This window comes from Carassius gibelio, chromosome A8, assembly GCF_023724105.1.
Source record: "Carassius gibelio isolate Cgi1373 ecotype wild population from Czech Republic chromosome A8, carGib1.2-hapl.c, whole genome shotgun sequence".
In the NCBI taxonomy this organism is placed as follows: domain Eukaryota; kingdom Metazoa; phylum Chordata; class Actinopteri; order Cypriniformes; family Cyprinidae; genus Carassius; species Carassius gibelio.
The window spans coordinates 21,133,655-21,149,440 of NC_068378.1; the positions used below are offsets into that span (position 1 = coordinate 21,133,655).

At 36.4% G+C, this 15,786-nt stretch overlaps 1 pseudogene; it reads left to right on the plus strand.

Annotated features, from left to right (window-relative positions):
• The window catches only part of LOC128018845 (cytosolic carboxypeptidase 6-like), a 321,358-nt pseudogene extending 320,052 nt beyond the window's left edge, over positions 1–1,306 (plus strand).
• Positions 1,307–15,786: the final 14,480 nt, after the last annotated feature.

Genomic DNA, 15,786 nt, shown 5'->3' on the forward strand with positions numbered 1-15,786 from the left:
AGGCGAATTTTGGTGTCATTCAGACCACTTTTGTGGACGAGATCAGCCAAAACTATGTTTGACTCAAAACAATGATTTGTTCAGTTTGTTCAGTTAAACATCATGCCACTGTTCATTTATGATCATTATATTCTATGTCATCAGAGTTGTCGTCATATGAACTACTGCTTACAGTAAGTGCATTTGCATCTTTTTTTAAAGCTTGAAAGCTCCAGTCTCCATTATGTGTGGTTACAGATTGGATGTGCAGTACATTCTTTGTCTCCTCTTGTGTTCGGCGAAAGAAAAATGTCTGGTTTGGAACGACATGAGGGTGAGTAAACGATGACAGAATTTTCATTTGCGAATGAACTACTCCTTTAGGTTAAAAGAGAATTATTTCCGTTTTAACGTTTGTCTGGCTTGTGGTTGTTGGAGTTAAGCGGCTCCCACTCTTTCAGCTGCATTGTAAGTGCCCTCACAGCTCTTTAATGCAGTTCTTTTGGTAATTGATGTGCTCTGTAATGTGGGCATGGTGGAAGAAAGGCTTGTGGGGGGCTGCATGAATTTAAATAAAGCTCCGGCTGTAAGTAACTGCAGAAATGAGATGCACTTTTTTCCTGACTTGACTGAGAGGCGTGTGATTTATCCTCACGAGGAGCTGAGCGCTGGCTCGCCTGTCCTGCTTATTTACTCTCCGCATTGCTCTGCTGGGTATTGGCCAGTTATTTACTGCAAATGGTCACACTAGTACGAGATTGGAGAAAATCAGGCTCTTATGTATTTATTTATTTATTTTTCAATTAAAAGTGGCACGTCAGAACAGAGATTTAAAGGTTCTGACTGTGCCGGGGCCTAGGAGGCGTTCCAATAGCGCTTTGTTGTCGACTGTCTCTTTAGGAATACAGAGACAGACTGCTGGAGTGGGCTCAAGGTATTTGACTCTTAAATGCTGGCAAGTTTAATAAAACAGTCTAAAGACCAATGCATATAAAGGTCACCTTATATTGCTGTTTTACCGAGCAATAAATAAATAAATGTGTGTGTGTGTGTGTGTTTTTGAATCAGTGTTTCCACAGCTGAGAGGTGCACTTGTAGTACAGTAATAATCTGTGTAATGTGAGCGCGAAGGTTTCTTAATTTCCTCATACAGACGTAAAGCTTGGTAGAAACATGGCCCGAACTTTCCTGGATTACTACAAACTGAACAACCTGATATATGAAATCAAGCTCACAGGACACATCAACAGATGATTATATATCATCTCACAGCAATGTCACTGATCTTAGGTTTGTTTTCCATATCCTTATGAATAATATTGCTTGAGTTTATACTACTGTCCTACTAGAAGACACTCTTTGCATTAGATTAGTTTAAAACCTTTTTGCTTAAATTGTTATACCACTTAATGTTTTGTTAAATGCTTCACACAACAGATAACGTGCAGATTTTTGCTTAGTAAATAAATCGGTGTATATATAATATATATATATTATGTACTTCTTTCATCATGTGCGCTCACGGATTCATAAAATAATCATCTCTTCCTTCAAAATACTTTATTTTCTGTATGCTCACCTTGAAACAAGGGGGAGCAACCTTTATGATAAACAACCTTAATGACTTTCAGCCCTTTCGATGGATCATCTACCAGTCATCAAGGAAACAATGCTGGAAATGGGAAGGTTAAAGGTGACAGAAAACCTCATGGAGTCAGGGATTACTAAACACACAGAGAACAAGGAATACTGTACAGTTCCTCAGTGAGCATCACAACCTCGACTAGGACGTTGTGAACCAGTCCACTTGAAAATTACATTTTCAAATCAGCCCACAGCAATCCACCAGATATCTGTTGTCTAATTTTTTATGTGATGAAAGGACTCAACAACTGTAAATAAGTCTTCGGTATTAATTCTCACTTGTGAGATATTGCACAGAGAAAACATCATCTGTAAATTATCCCACCGGCTACATTCATTGTTTTTTTGTTTAAGTGCTTTGTTGAATACCAACTACTTTCTTTGCCTTGCACTTGGAGTTGCCTATTATCAGTACGGAAATTGTATTTCACTCAGCTGTACTCATTCTGATAAAGTGATCACTTTTATAAATCCTTTAAGTGTCTAGAATAGTCATCTTAAAGTTGTTTCTTCAAACCTGAATGATGAAATGAAAATTGCTTAAATATAAAGCAACTGACCTGTAATGGTTTATTGTAATCATGATTTGTGTTCATAAATTTACTTCTAATAAAGATTAAAAAAGGCTTTCCAGTGTATTAAGTTCTTATATTAAAATCCAGCAAAAGTAATTTTGAAATGCTGTTAAAAAAAAAATGAAGAATGCATTTTAATCCTCTCATCATAGTCTCAGGGCAATAAGCATCAACACATTGTCTGCTGTTCACCAAAGTACTCTAATACGGAGTCTGTAAGCCTATAAAACAGCGTCTCCAAAAAATGTCTGATCTGTCCACACACAAAACCCAGTGTGAGGGGGTTAAAATACTGACTGGCGTAAGCTATCAGTCAAGGAGTGTGAAAAGCAGCATGTATTTTTCAGGCCAGTCATTTGGAATAACTGAGGTAATCAGTCAGAAAAGGCAAAAACAAATGACTTGCATTTTAGATGGTAGAAGAGAAGATGGCAAGAGGTAATGTGAATGAGAAAACACATCCATCTACAGAATCTCGACAAACACACACACAGCTAATGGCGCTGTCATACCTAAAAGCCTTTGTGTTTATGGAGAGCCTCACCTCCCCACTGCGCTGTCATTTTAACCAGAGCCTCAAACCATTAGTCCCTTATGCTTGACTTACCTCAGTGCCACAAACACATCCTAATTGCCCCAAGGCTGCTGTGAACTGTTTGCATTTCCCTTCTTAAACATCAACATGGTCAATTCCTGTGTACAAGTTAACTGGCCTCTGTGATTCTCTGTGAGGTCCGTCTTTCAAGTGCTATCAGTGATATGGTTTACTTCAAGGGCAGATCCTTCCTTGGACATCATTATAAGCAGCTTAAAACTGAGACTTGATAAACTTATCTCCCCCACTTTTAGAATTTGTGCTTCCCTTCACTTTACATTTTGAAAAATAGTCATTACTTTCCACATACCGATGCCTGAATGTCTTCATGTGTTAAATAATTCCTGGCACCTCCTGACTTGAAATACAAGTTTTTTTTTTTGTTTTTTTTTTTTTGGTTTGTTTGTTTTTTTTTTAGGACCAAACACTCTTAATTGTGCATTTCCTTACCAAATCTTTACAAGAATCTTGGGTCAAACCTTAAGCATCCAACACTTTTTGTCCTATTTAAAAGTACGGCTCTTTTAATATTAGTCATTCATTTAAAGAAGTAATAATCCTTTCAGTTTTTGCAAATAATGTTTATTAATTGAAAATAAATCTATGTAACTTTTATTAAAACTGCAGTAGCTGTAGCTTTACTTTTAAATATCCAACCATGAAAATGAGCTATCCGTGGTTTACTTCTACATTTAGAGAACATAATTTAAAAAGGTTTTAATAAATTTTGTTTTTCATCTTTTAATTAAATGAAAACAGGTTAAATTAAATTAAATTAAACAGATAAAATATAAATAAACATAAAGGTTAAATAAAACACTAAAATTTTTAGGACAATTTTTTTTTTTTAAATGCACGAGTTGGATATCCAATCTGTGAGTACATCAGGCCGCGTCCCATTCTTCCTTTTTCGCTGAACAACACAAATATTCCTGTTTGCGTGTGTTATAAGTTATCGTTTTAGCATTCTGTTAGCAACAAGTGGCTATCACGGATGACTGAATCGGGCCATCAGTATTCAGTTGCAAAGAGCAGAGACATGCCAAGAAACTCTCTTGCATTCATTCCAGCCTCCGATGTGCTTATTTGAAGCAATGCAAAAGCAAACCCCTCCATTTTCAGCCTAGCTGTTAGCATGTGTTCGTTTTGGGGTCGGACCAAAGACTAACGTTATATAAGGTTCAGACAGATCTTGTATTTTTCCATTACTGCATCATGAATATGAGGAAAGGTATCTTCTGATCTCCAGGATTTTTTTATGATTATTAAGTTGGCTTGAAAAAGCCAACTTACTGATCTACTATTTAATCTTATTATTATTATTATTATGTTGGCTTGGCAACAAGCCAACATACTGTTATGCTATTTAAACTTCTTCTTCTTTTTTTTCTTATTATTATTTTTCTGACAGAAATTCTGAACGCTACTCCTCCTAGGGCTTTAAAGCCACAAGCCCCAAACTCGGCAGAAACCTGCGGGATAGAGCGGTGCTGGTTGCTATATCTTTTCAGACTGATCAGACTTAAAGTTTTTTTTTTATTAATTTTTAAATGTCAAATACATTACCCATAGACTTACATTAACTGAGAAAAAATGCGCCCCTAGTTGCAATATCCGAGATTAAGGGAGGAGTCGGCCGGGTTTTGTTTCACTTTTAAACCGGTTAAAAATACCAAGTAAATAATACAATTTCCCTCAAACTGACAAGCTAAACCAACATATCTGATTATTACAGGGGTCAGGGCTCATTAATAATTGATTTCTGGGCAGAGAGCAGTCAGAAAGATGAGAGAAGAATCACTGCTGCTGTCTCCACGGAGCTCACAACGAGCGAATTCATTCTTATTTAAGACCTTTTAAAACGGCGATTGCACGCAATTCACACGTTAGAACACACCAAGAGCTAAAATCAGATGTTTCTGAACTGTTTAAAGTAATAACATGATATATTCGCAGCAGCGCAACTGCCCGCGAGCTCGCCATGTATTTCTCTGAACACTTGAAGAGAATCACTGCTGCTGTCTCCACGGAGCTCACAACGAGCGAATTCTTTCTTATTTAAGACCTTTTAAAACGGCGATTGCACGCAATCCACACGTTAGAACACACCAAGAGCTAAAATCAGATGTTTCTGAACTGTTTAAAGTAATAACATGATATATTCGCGGCAGCGCAACTGCCCGCGAGCTCGCCATGTATTTCTCTGAACACTTGAAGAGAATCACTGCTGCTGTCTCCACGGAGCTCACAATGAGCGAATTCTTTCTTATTTAAGACCTTTTAAAACGGCGATTGCACGCAATCCACACGTTAGAACACACCAAGAGCTAAAATCAGATGTTTCTGAACTGTTTAAAGTAATAACATGATATATTCGCGGCATCGCGACTGCCCGCGAGCTCGCCATGTATTTCTCTGAACACTTGAAGAGAATTTACAGCCTGTCACATTAAAACACTGCAGCGAAACGGCACAAAACAATTAGAAGAATATATTATACACATGAAAATGAGTGTTTATATGTGATTGTGAGATTTTATCTGTCAGGCTGAACCTCACATCAATTGTTATCCATCGTCACAACATGGTAAAGTCATATATATTTTTTAAGAGCTTCTTAAAATAAATATTCCTGTGAATGCACACAATCCACCCATTAGAACACACTAAGAGAAAAATCCAGGGGTTTTTGAGCCGTGTATGTGCGCAAAATGCAATATTTTACATCGCGAAGGGAAAAAAAAGTCACATGACAGCCGCGTTTAGGGCGAGATCAGACAAATAAATAGGCTACACATTTCATTCACACTGACAAGCTAAATCAACATATGTTATTATTACCGGGTCAGATATCTCATTAATAAATTATGTCTCTGACCAAAGAACAGAGAGAAAGACGAGAGAGAAATGAGCACTTCATCAGCATTTTTTAAGAGATTCCAAAAATAATATCACAGCACTAGTCCACCCATTAGAACACAACAAGAGCAGAATTCAGGTGTTTTTGATATGTTTATGTGTGAAAAATGACATATAATTTGACAGCGTGATACAGCTTATGAATACTGGAAGGAAAAAAGTCACGACAGCCTTTTAACTCTGGAGTCGGTTAACGCATATACGCGTTTTGAGTCATTTTCTGCTGATAACCCTGACAATTACTTAAATTACATTTTCAGTTTTAATCGTACAGATAAGAGCAATACATCAATCGAATCTGTAAAGGGTCTACTTTTTTTGGATACAAACATAATAACAACAAAACTTTGTGCACTTATAAAATAAAGATAACAAACAAGGTGTGCTGTCTTCAACCTTGTCTGCGCTGATCTTAATACTCAACGAAGAGACATGAGAGATATATCTATAGAAAGCTTGACATGTCTACTTTTAAACTAAACAAGTGCTGCCGAACAAATATTCTGTGATAAAGTACGCGATGTCCTTTTTTCACGTCTCCCTTCTAATGTGTATGGAAGGCCAAGAGGGTCAAATACACGTTAAATACGTGTATTTCACGCGTAGACAACACGTATTTAAAGCGTTAAATACGCGTTGTTTACTCATGAAAAATCAGCGTGTATTTAACGTGTATTTCACGTTTTAAATACAAGTTAAATACACGTGAAATACAAGTGAAGTATGCCTTAAAAATCAGTTTGAACAGGTCAGTGTAATTGGCTGCTGAGGACTTGGGTCAAACCACTTCTGTGTGCTTAGAGGGGTGTACCATTCATAGACAGGCAACCACCATTTAACATGCTATAGATCAGCTTATTCAGCCTTATTATTTAGTCATTTTTCTTTTCTGTTTTGTATAGCCTATAGAAATAATATATTTAATTTTCAGTTTTATGAAATATTTATTTTAAATATTAATTAAAATTTTGTGGTGATAGTATAACGTTTATAAAAGTTACAGTATTTTGTAATGAAACAGAACTTTTTGTTTAGCTCTTGACTCACCGAAGTATACTATATATAGTGTCCCTTCTTTAATTTTTCAGTAGTGTGATAACTTAAAATATGTTGTCAGTACTATTAAAATAAGATTAAATTGAATGGTATTTAGGAGATTATGGTTTTTGCATGACTTATTTTGCATTCAGCTAGACAACCCTGTCGTAGCTGTTATCATAGCCTAGGCTTTTTATTAAAAAAGAAAACAGCAAGGGACCATGGAAAAAGACTGAAATAAGGTGTATTTTTTATGGTATTATTATTTTTTATTTTTTGCTGCGGGGCAACTCAAGAATGTTGGGCACACAAGTACTGTGGCTCTTTTGCCCCATGGCCAAGATGGCCAAGCCAACATCAAAGTTAGTTCACTAACTTTTAATTCTAGTTAAGTTGGCTTGAAAAAGCCAACTTACTGATCTACTATTTAATCTTATTATTATTATTATTATTATTATTCTTCTGAGCCAAATTTTACACACTATCTCCTCCTAGAGCTTTCAAGCTAGAACCACCAAACTCGGGTCAGACCTTCAGACTGGTCTGACTCGGGTTGCTATATCTTTTCTAACTGATTCGGCTTATGGTTTTCGTAAACCAGACTACCAAAACCACCTTAAATCCCATAGACTTTCATTGCGGGGGTACAAACTTTTGAAAAATAAGGCTTATAATATATTTAAGCTGTCTACTACCAGGGCAAACCTTAAAAACTCTCTACTGAGAATACAGCTAAAACCAGCCTAAGCTGATCAGTTGTTTTGGCTAGTCTCCCAAACTGGTTTTTAAGTGGTTTTGACCACTCTCACGCTGGTCTTAGCTAGGTTTTAGCTGGTTTTTACTGAATCCACTGTTTTTAGCTGGTTTTTGCCAGATTCGCATAGAAACATGCTAACAACATGCTAGTTACTCACTAATCAGACTAGAAACATGCCTATAACATGGTTTTAAAGTGGTTTCGGCCACTGTCACGCTGGCCTTAGCTGGTCTTAGCTGGTCTTAGCTGGTTTTAGGTGGTTTAGTATAGAAAAATGAAAACAACATCCTAGTTACTTGCTAATCAGACTAGAAACATACTTCTAACAAGTTTTAAAGTGGTTTTGGCCACTGTCACGCTGGCCTTAGCTGGTCTTAGCTGGTTTTAGGTGGTTTTCTTTACTGAATCAACTGGTTTTAGCTAGATTATCATAGAAACATGTTAATACCATGTTAGTAATTTGCTAATCAGACTAGAAACATACTTCTAACATGGTTTAAAGTGGTTTTGGCCACTGTCAAGCTGGCTTTAGCTGGTCTTAGCTGGTTTTAGGTGGTTTTCTTTACTGAATCAACTGGTTTTAGCTAGATTATCATAGAAACATGTTAACAACATGTTAGTAACTTGATAATCAGACTAGAAACATACTTCTAACATGGTTTAAAGTGGTTTTGGCCACTGTCAAGCTGGCTTTAGCTGGTCTTAGCTGGTTTTAGGTGGTTTTCTTTACTGAATCAACTGGTTTTAACTAGATTATCATAGAAACATGTTAATAACATGCTAGTAACTTGCTAATCAGACTAGAAACATACTTCTAACATGGTTTAAAGTGGTTTTGGCCACTGTCAAGCTGGTCTTAGCTGGTTTCTAACTGAATCAACTGGTTTTAGCTCGATTATCATAGAAACATGTTAACAACATGTTAGTAACTTGATAATCATGTCAAAAACATGCTTTTAACGGTTTTAAAGTAGTTTTGGCCACTGTCACGCTGGTCTTAGCTGGTTTCTAACTGAATCAACTGGTTTTACCTGGATTAGCATAGAAACATGTTAGTCATTTGCTAGCCATGCTAGCCACATGCTAGTCACATTTTAATCATGCTAGCAACATGCTAGTTGTATACTAATCATTCTAAAAACATGCTAGAGACATACTAGCAACATGCTAATCATGCTACAAACATGTTAACGACATGCTAGTCACTTGCTAATCATGTTAATAAAATGCTAGCAACATGAAAATCATGCTAGAGACATGCTAGCCACATGCTAATCATGCTACTAAAATGTTAACAACATGCTAATCATGCTACAAACATGCTAGCAACATGCTAATCATGCTAGCAAAATGTTAGCAACATGTTAGCAACATGCTAATCATGCTAGAAACATGCTAACAACATGCTAGAGACATGCTAGCCACATGCTAATCATGCTAGAAACATGTTAGCAACATGCTAATCATGATACAAACATGCTAGCAACATGCTAATCATGCTAGCAAAATGTTAGCGACATGCTACCAACATGCTAATCATGCTTGAAACGTGCTAACAACATGCTAGAGACATGCTAGCCACATGCTAATCATGCTAGAAACATGTTAGAAACATGCTAATCATGCTACAAACATGTTAGCAACATGCTAATCATGCTAGCAAAATGTTAGCGACATGCTAGCAACATGCTAATAATGTTAGAAACATGCTAACAACATGCTAGAGACATGCTAGCCACATGCTAATCATGCTAGAAACATGTTAGCAACATGCTAATCATGCTACAAACATGCTAGCAACATGCTAATCATGCTAGCAAAATGTTAGCGACATGCTAGCAACATGCTAATCATGCTAGAAACATGCTAGTCACATGCTAGAAACATGCTAGCAAAATGCTAATCATGCTAGAAACATGCTAGCAACATGCTAATCATGCTAGAAACATGCTAGCAACATGCGAATCATGCTAGCAAAATGTTAGTTACATGTTAACAACATGCTAATCATGCTACAAAAATGCTAGCAACATGCTAGCAACATGCTAATCAATCTAGAAACATGTTAGCAAAATGCTAATAAGGCTACAAACATGCTAGCGACATGCTAGCAACATGCTAATCATGCTACAAACATATTAGCAACATGCTAATCATGCTAACAAAATGCTAGCGAAATGTTAACAACATGCTAATCATTCTACAAACATGCTAGTGGAATGCTAGCAACATGCTAATCATGCTAGCAAAATGCTAGCAAAATGCTAATCATGCTACAAACATGCTAACGACATGCTAGTCACTTGCTAATCATGTTAATAAAATGCTAGCAACATGAAAATCATGCTAGAGACATGCTAGCCACATGCTAATCATGCTACTAAAATGTTAACAACATGCTAATCATGCTACAAACATGCTAGCAACATGCTAATCATGCTAGCAAAATGTTAGCGACATGCTAGCAACATGCTAATCATGCTCGAAACATGCTAACAACATGCTAGCCACATGCTAATCATGCTAGAAACATGTTAGCAACATGCTAATCATGCTACAAACATGCTAGCAACATGCTAATCATGCTAGCAAAATGTTAGCGACATGCTAGCAACATGCTAATCATGCTGGAAACATGCTAGTCACATGCTAGAAACATGCTAGCAAAATGCTAATCATGCTAAAATCATGCTCTCAACATGCTAGAAACATGTTAACAACTTTGCTAATCATGCTAACGACATGGTAGTCACTTGCTTATAATGCTAGTAATATGTTAATCACTTTCTTTTTTAATCTTCTTAACTTTTCAAACTTTTACATTTTTAAAACTTTTTAAGCTTTTCAAATTTTCTACATTTTTCTAACTTTCTGGCCAGGCTTTTTCAAGCCAACTTAAAGTTTGAAAACAAACTTTACTATCTAGTTATTATGTTGGCTTGGCAACAAGCCAACATACTGTTATGCTATTTAAACTTCTTCTTTTTCCTCTTTTTCTTATTATTATTTTTCTGACAGAAATTCTAAACGCTACTCCTCCTAGGGCTTTAAAGCCACAAGCCCCAAACTCGGCAGACACCTGCGGGATAGAGCGGTGCTGGTTGCTATATCTTTTCAGACTGATCAGACTTAAAGTTTTTTTTTTATTAATTTTTAAATGTAAAAACTCATTACCCATAGACTTCCATTGTCTGAGAAAAATCGCGCCCCTACTGGTTGCAATACCCGGAGTTTTGTTTACTTTCACTTTTACATTGGTTAAAAATACAAGTAAATAATACAATTTCCCTCAAACTGACAAGCTAAACCAACATATCTGATTACAGGGGTCAGGGCTCATTAATAATTTATTTCTGGGCAGAGACCAGTCAGGCGAGAGAAGAATCACGGCTGGTCAGCTGCTGGAGGCATTGTCTACACGAGCTCACAACGAGCGAATTCATTCTTATTTAAGACCTTTTAAAACGGCGATTGCACACAATCCACACGTTAGAGCACACCAAGAGCTAAATTCAGATGTTTCTGAACTGTTTAAAGTAATAACATGATATATTCGCGGCAGCCAAATGTCCGCGAGCTCGCGATTTCTCTGAACACTTGAAGTCCACATGACAGCCGCGTTTCGGGGCGAGATCGGACAAATAAATAGGCTACACATTTCATTCACACTGACAAGCTAAACCAACATATGTTATTATTACCGGGTCAGATCTCATTTATAAATTATGTCTCTGACGAGAGAGAAACGAGCGCTTCAATATCACAGCGAATTGCACTAATCCACCCATTAGAACACAACAAGAGCAGAATTCAGGTGTTTTTGAACTGTTTATGTGTGCAAAATGAAATATAATTTGACAGCGTGATACAGCTTATGAATACTGGAAGGAAAAAAAGTCACGATCTTTTAACTCTGGAGTCGTTTTGAATCATTTTCTCCTGATAACCCCGAAATTTACTTAAATTACACTTTCAGTTATAATCATACAGATAAGAGCAATACATCAATCGAATCTGTAAAGGGTCTACTTTTTTTTGGATACAAACATAATAACAACAAAACTTTGTGCACTCATAAAATAAATATAACAAACAAGGTGCAGCCTTGGTCTGCGCTGATCTTCATTTACAAACACGTCATTAAAATGAACTGTAACTCCGTGAATACTCAACGAAGAGACATGAGAGATATATCTATAGAAAGCTTGACATGTCTACTTTTAAACTAAACAAGTGCTCCTGAACAAATATTCTGTGATAAAGTAATCCATATCAAAACAACGCAATGTCCTTTTTTCACGTCTAATGTGTATGGAAGGCCAAGAGGGTCAAATACATGTGAATTTTAACGCGTCAACAACACGTTAAATACGTGTATTTCATGCGTAGGCAACACGTATTTAATATTATTTATTTATCGGCGCTGCACAACATGGTAAAGTCATTTATATATTTTTTTAATAGCTTCTTAAAATACTATATTACTCCGATATTATATCCAATATTGTTTAACGCGTTAAATACATGTTGTTTACACGTGAAAAATCAGCGGGTATTAAACGTGTATTTCACGTCAGTTTGAAGAGGTCAATTTCATTGGCTGCTGAGGACTTGGGTCAAACCACTTCTGTGAGCTTAGAGGGGTGTACCATTCATAGACAGGCAACCACCATTTAACATGCTATAGATCAGCTTATTCAGCCTTCATATTTAGTCTTTCTTTTCTGTTTTGTATAGCCTATAGAAATAATATATTTACGTTTCAGTTTTATTAAATATTTATTTAAATTTTGTGGTGATAGTATAACGTTTATAAAAGTTACAGTATTTTGTAATGAAACAGGACTTTTTGTTTAGCTCTTGACTCACCGAAGTATACTATATATAGTGTCCCTTCTTTAATTTTTCAGTAATGTGTGATAACTTAAAATATGTTGTCAGTACTATTAAAATAACATCAAATTGAATGGTATTTAGGAGATTATGGTTTTTGCATGTCTTATTTCGCATTCAGCTAGACAACCCTGTCGTAGCTGTTATCATAGCCTAGGCTTTTTATTAAAAAAGAAAACAGCAAGGGACCATGGAAAAAGACTGTTGCAGGTGTATTTTTTATGGTATTATTGTTTTAAATTTTTTGCAGCGGGGCAACTCAAGAATGTTGGGCACACAAGTACTTTGGCTCTTTTGCTCCATGGCCAAGATGGCCAAGCCAACATCAAAGTTAGTTCACTAACTTTTAATTCTAGTTATTATTATTATTCTTCTGAGCCAAATTTTAAACACTATCTCCTCCTAGAGCTTTCAAGCTAGAACCACCAAACTCGGGTCAGACCTTCAGACTGGTCTGACTCGGGTTGCTATATCTTTTCTAACTGATTCGGCTTATGGTTTTCGTAAACCAGACTACCAAAACCACCTTAAATCCCATAGACTTTCATTACGGGGGTACAAACTTTTGAAAAATAAGGCTTATAATATATTTAAGCTGTCTACTACCAGGGCAAACCTTAAAAACTCTCTACTGAGAATACAGCTAAAACCAGCCTAAGCTGATCAGTTGTTTTGGCTAGTCTCCCAAACTGGTTTTTAAGTGGTTTTGACCACTCTCACGCTGGTCTTAGCTGGGTTTTAGCTGGTTTTTACTGAATCCACTGTTTTTAGCTGGTTTTTGCCAGATTCGCATAGAAACATGCTAACAACATGCTAGTTACTCACTAATCAGACTAGAAACATACTTCTAACAAGTTTTAAAGTGGTTTTGGCCACTGTCACGCTGGCCTTAGCTGGTCTTAGCTGGTTTTAGGTGGTTTTCTTTACTGAATCAACTGGTTTTAGCTAGATTATCATATAAACATGTTAATACCATGTTAGTAACTTGCTAATCAGACTAGAAACATACTTCTAACATGGTTTAAAGTGGTTTTGGCCACTGTCAAGCTGGCTTTAGCTGGTCTTAGCTGGTTTAAGGTGGTTTTCTTTAATGAATCAACTGGTTTTAGCTAGATTATCATAAAAACATATTAACAACATGTTAGTAATTTGCTAATCAGTCTAGAAACATACTTCTAACATGGTTTAAAGTGGTTTTGGCCACTGTCAAGCTGGCTTTAGCTGGTCTTAGCTGGTTTTAGGTGGTTTTCTTTACTGAATCAACTGGTTTTAGCTAGATTATCATAGAAACATGTTAACAACATGTTAGTAACTTGATAATCAGACTAGAAACATACTTCTAACATGGTTTAAAGTGGTTTTGGCCACTGTCAAGCTGGCTTTAGCTGGTCTTAGCTGGTTTTAGGTGGTTTTCTTTACTGAATCAACTGGTTTTAACTAGATTATCATAGAAACATGTTAATAACATGCAAGTAACTTGCTAATCAGACTAGAAACATACTTCTAACATGGTTTAAAGTGGTTTTGGCCACTGTCAAGCTGGTCTTAGCTGGTTTCTAACTGAATCAACTGGTTTTAGCTCGATTATCATAGAAACATGTTAACAACATGTTAGTAACTTGATAATCATGTCAAAAACATGCTTTTAACATGGTTTTAAAGTAGTTTTGGCCACTGTCACGCTGGTCTTAGCTGGTTTCTAACTGAATCAACTGGTTTTACCTGGATTAGCATAGAAACATGTTAGTCACTTGCTAGCCATGCTAGCCACATGCTAGTCACATGTTAATCATGCTAGCAACATGCTAGTTGTATACTAATCATGCTACAAACATGCTAACGACATGCTAGTCACTTGCTAATCATGTTAATAAAATGCTAGCAACATGAAAATCATGCTAGAGACATGCTAGCCACATGCTAATCATGCTACTAAAATGTTAACAACATGCTAATCATGCTACAAACATGCTACAAACATGCTAATCATGCTAGCAAAATGTTAGCGACATGCTAGCAACATGCTAATCATGCTACAAACATGCTAACAACATGCTAGAGACATGCTAGCCACATGCTAATCATGCTAGAAACATGTTAGCAGCATGCTAATCATGCTACAAACATGCTAGCAACATGCTAATCATGCTAGCAAAATGTTAGCGACATGCTAGCAACATGCTAATCATGCTAGAAACATGCTAACAACATGCTAGAGACATGCTAGCCACATGCTAATCATACTAGAAACATGTTAGAAACATGCTAATCATGCTACAAACATGCTAGCAACAAGCTAAGTATGCTAGCAAAATGTTAGCGACATGCTAGCAACATGCTAATCATGCTAGAAACATGCTAACAACATGCTAGCAACATGCTAATCATGCTAGAAAAATGCTAACAACATGCTAGAGACATGCTAGCCACATGCTAATCATGCTAGAAACATGTTAGCAACATGCTAATCATGCTAGCAACATGCTAGCAACATGCTAATCATGCTAGCAAAATGTTAGCGACATGCTAGCAACATGCTAATCATGCTAGAAACATGCTAGAGACATGCTAGCCACATGCTAATCATGCTAGAAACATGCTAACAACATGCTAATCATGCTAGAAACATGCTAGCAACATGCTAATCATGCTACAAACATGCTAGCAACATGCTAATCATGCTAGCAAAATGTTAGCGACATGCTAGCAACATGCTAATCATGCTAGAAATATGCTAACAACATGCTAGAGACATGCTAGCCACATGTTAATCATGCTAGAAACATGCTAGCAACATGCTAATCATGCGAGCAAAATGTTAGTTACATGCTAACAACATGCTAATCATGCTACAAAAATGATAGCAACATGCTAGCAACATGCTAATCATGCTAGCAAAATGTTAGTTACATGCTAACAACATGCTAATCATGCTACAAAAATGCTAGCAACATGCTAGCAACATGCTAATCATACTAGTAACATGTTAGCAAAATGCTAATCATGCTACAAACATGCTAGCAACATGCTAGCAACATGCTAATCATGCTACAAACATATTAGTAACATGCTAATCATGCTAACAAAATGCTACCGAAATGTTAACAACGTGCTAATCATTCTACAAACATGCTAGTGGAATGCTAGCAACATGCTAATCATGCTAGAAACATGCTAGTCACATGCTAGAAACATGCTAGCAAAATGCTAATCATGCTAAAATCATGCTCTCAACATGCTAGAAACATGTTAAAAACTTTGCTAATCATGCAAACGACATGGTAGTCACTTGCTTATAATGCTAGTAATATGTTAATCACTTTCTTTTTTAAACTTCTTAACTTTTCAAACTTTTACATTTTTAAAACTTTTTAAGCTTTTCAAAC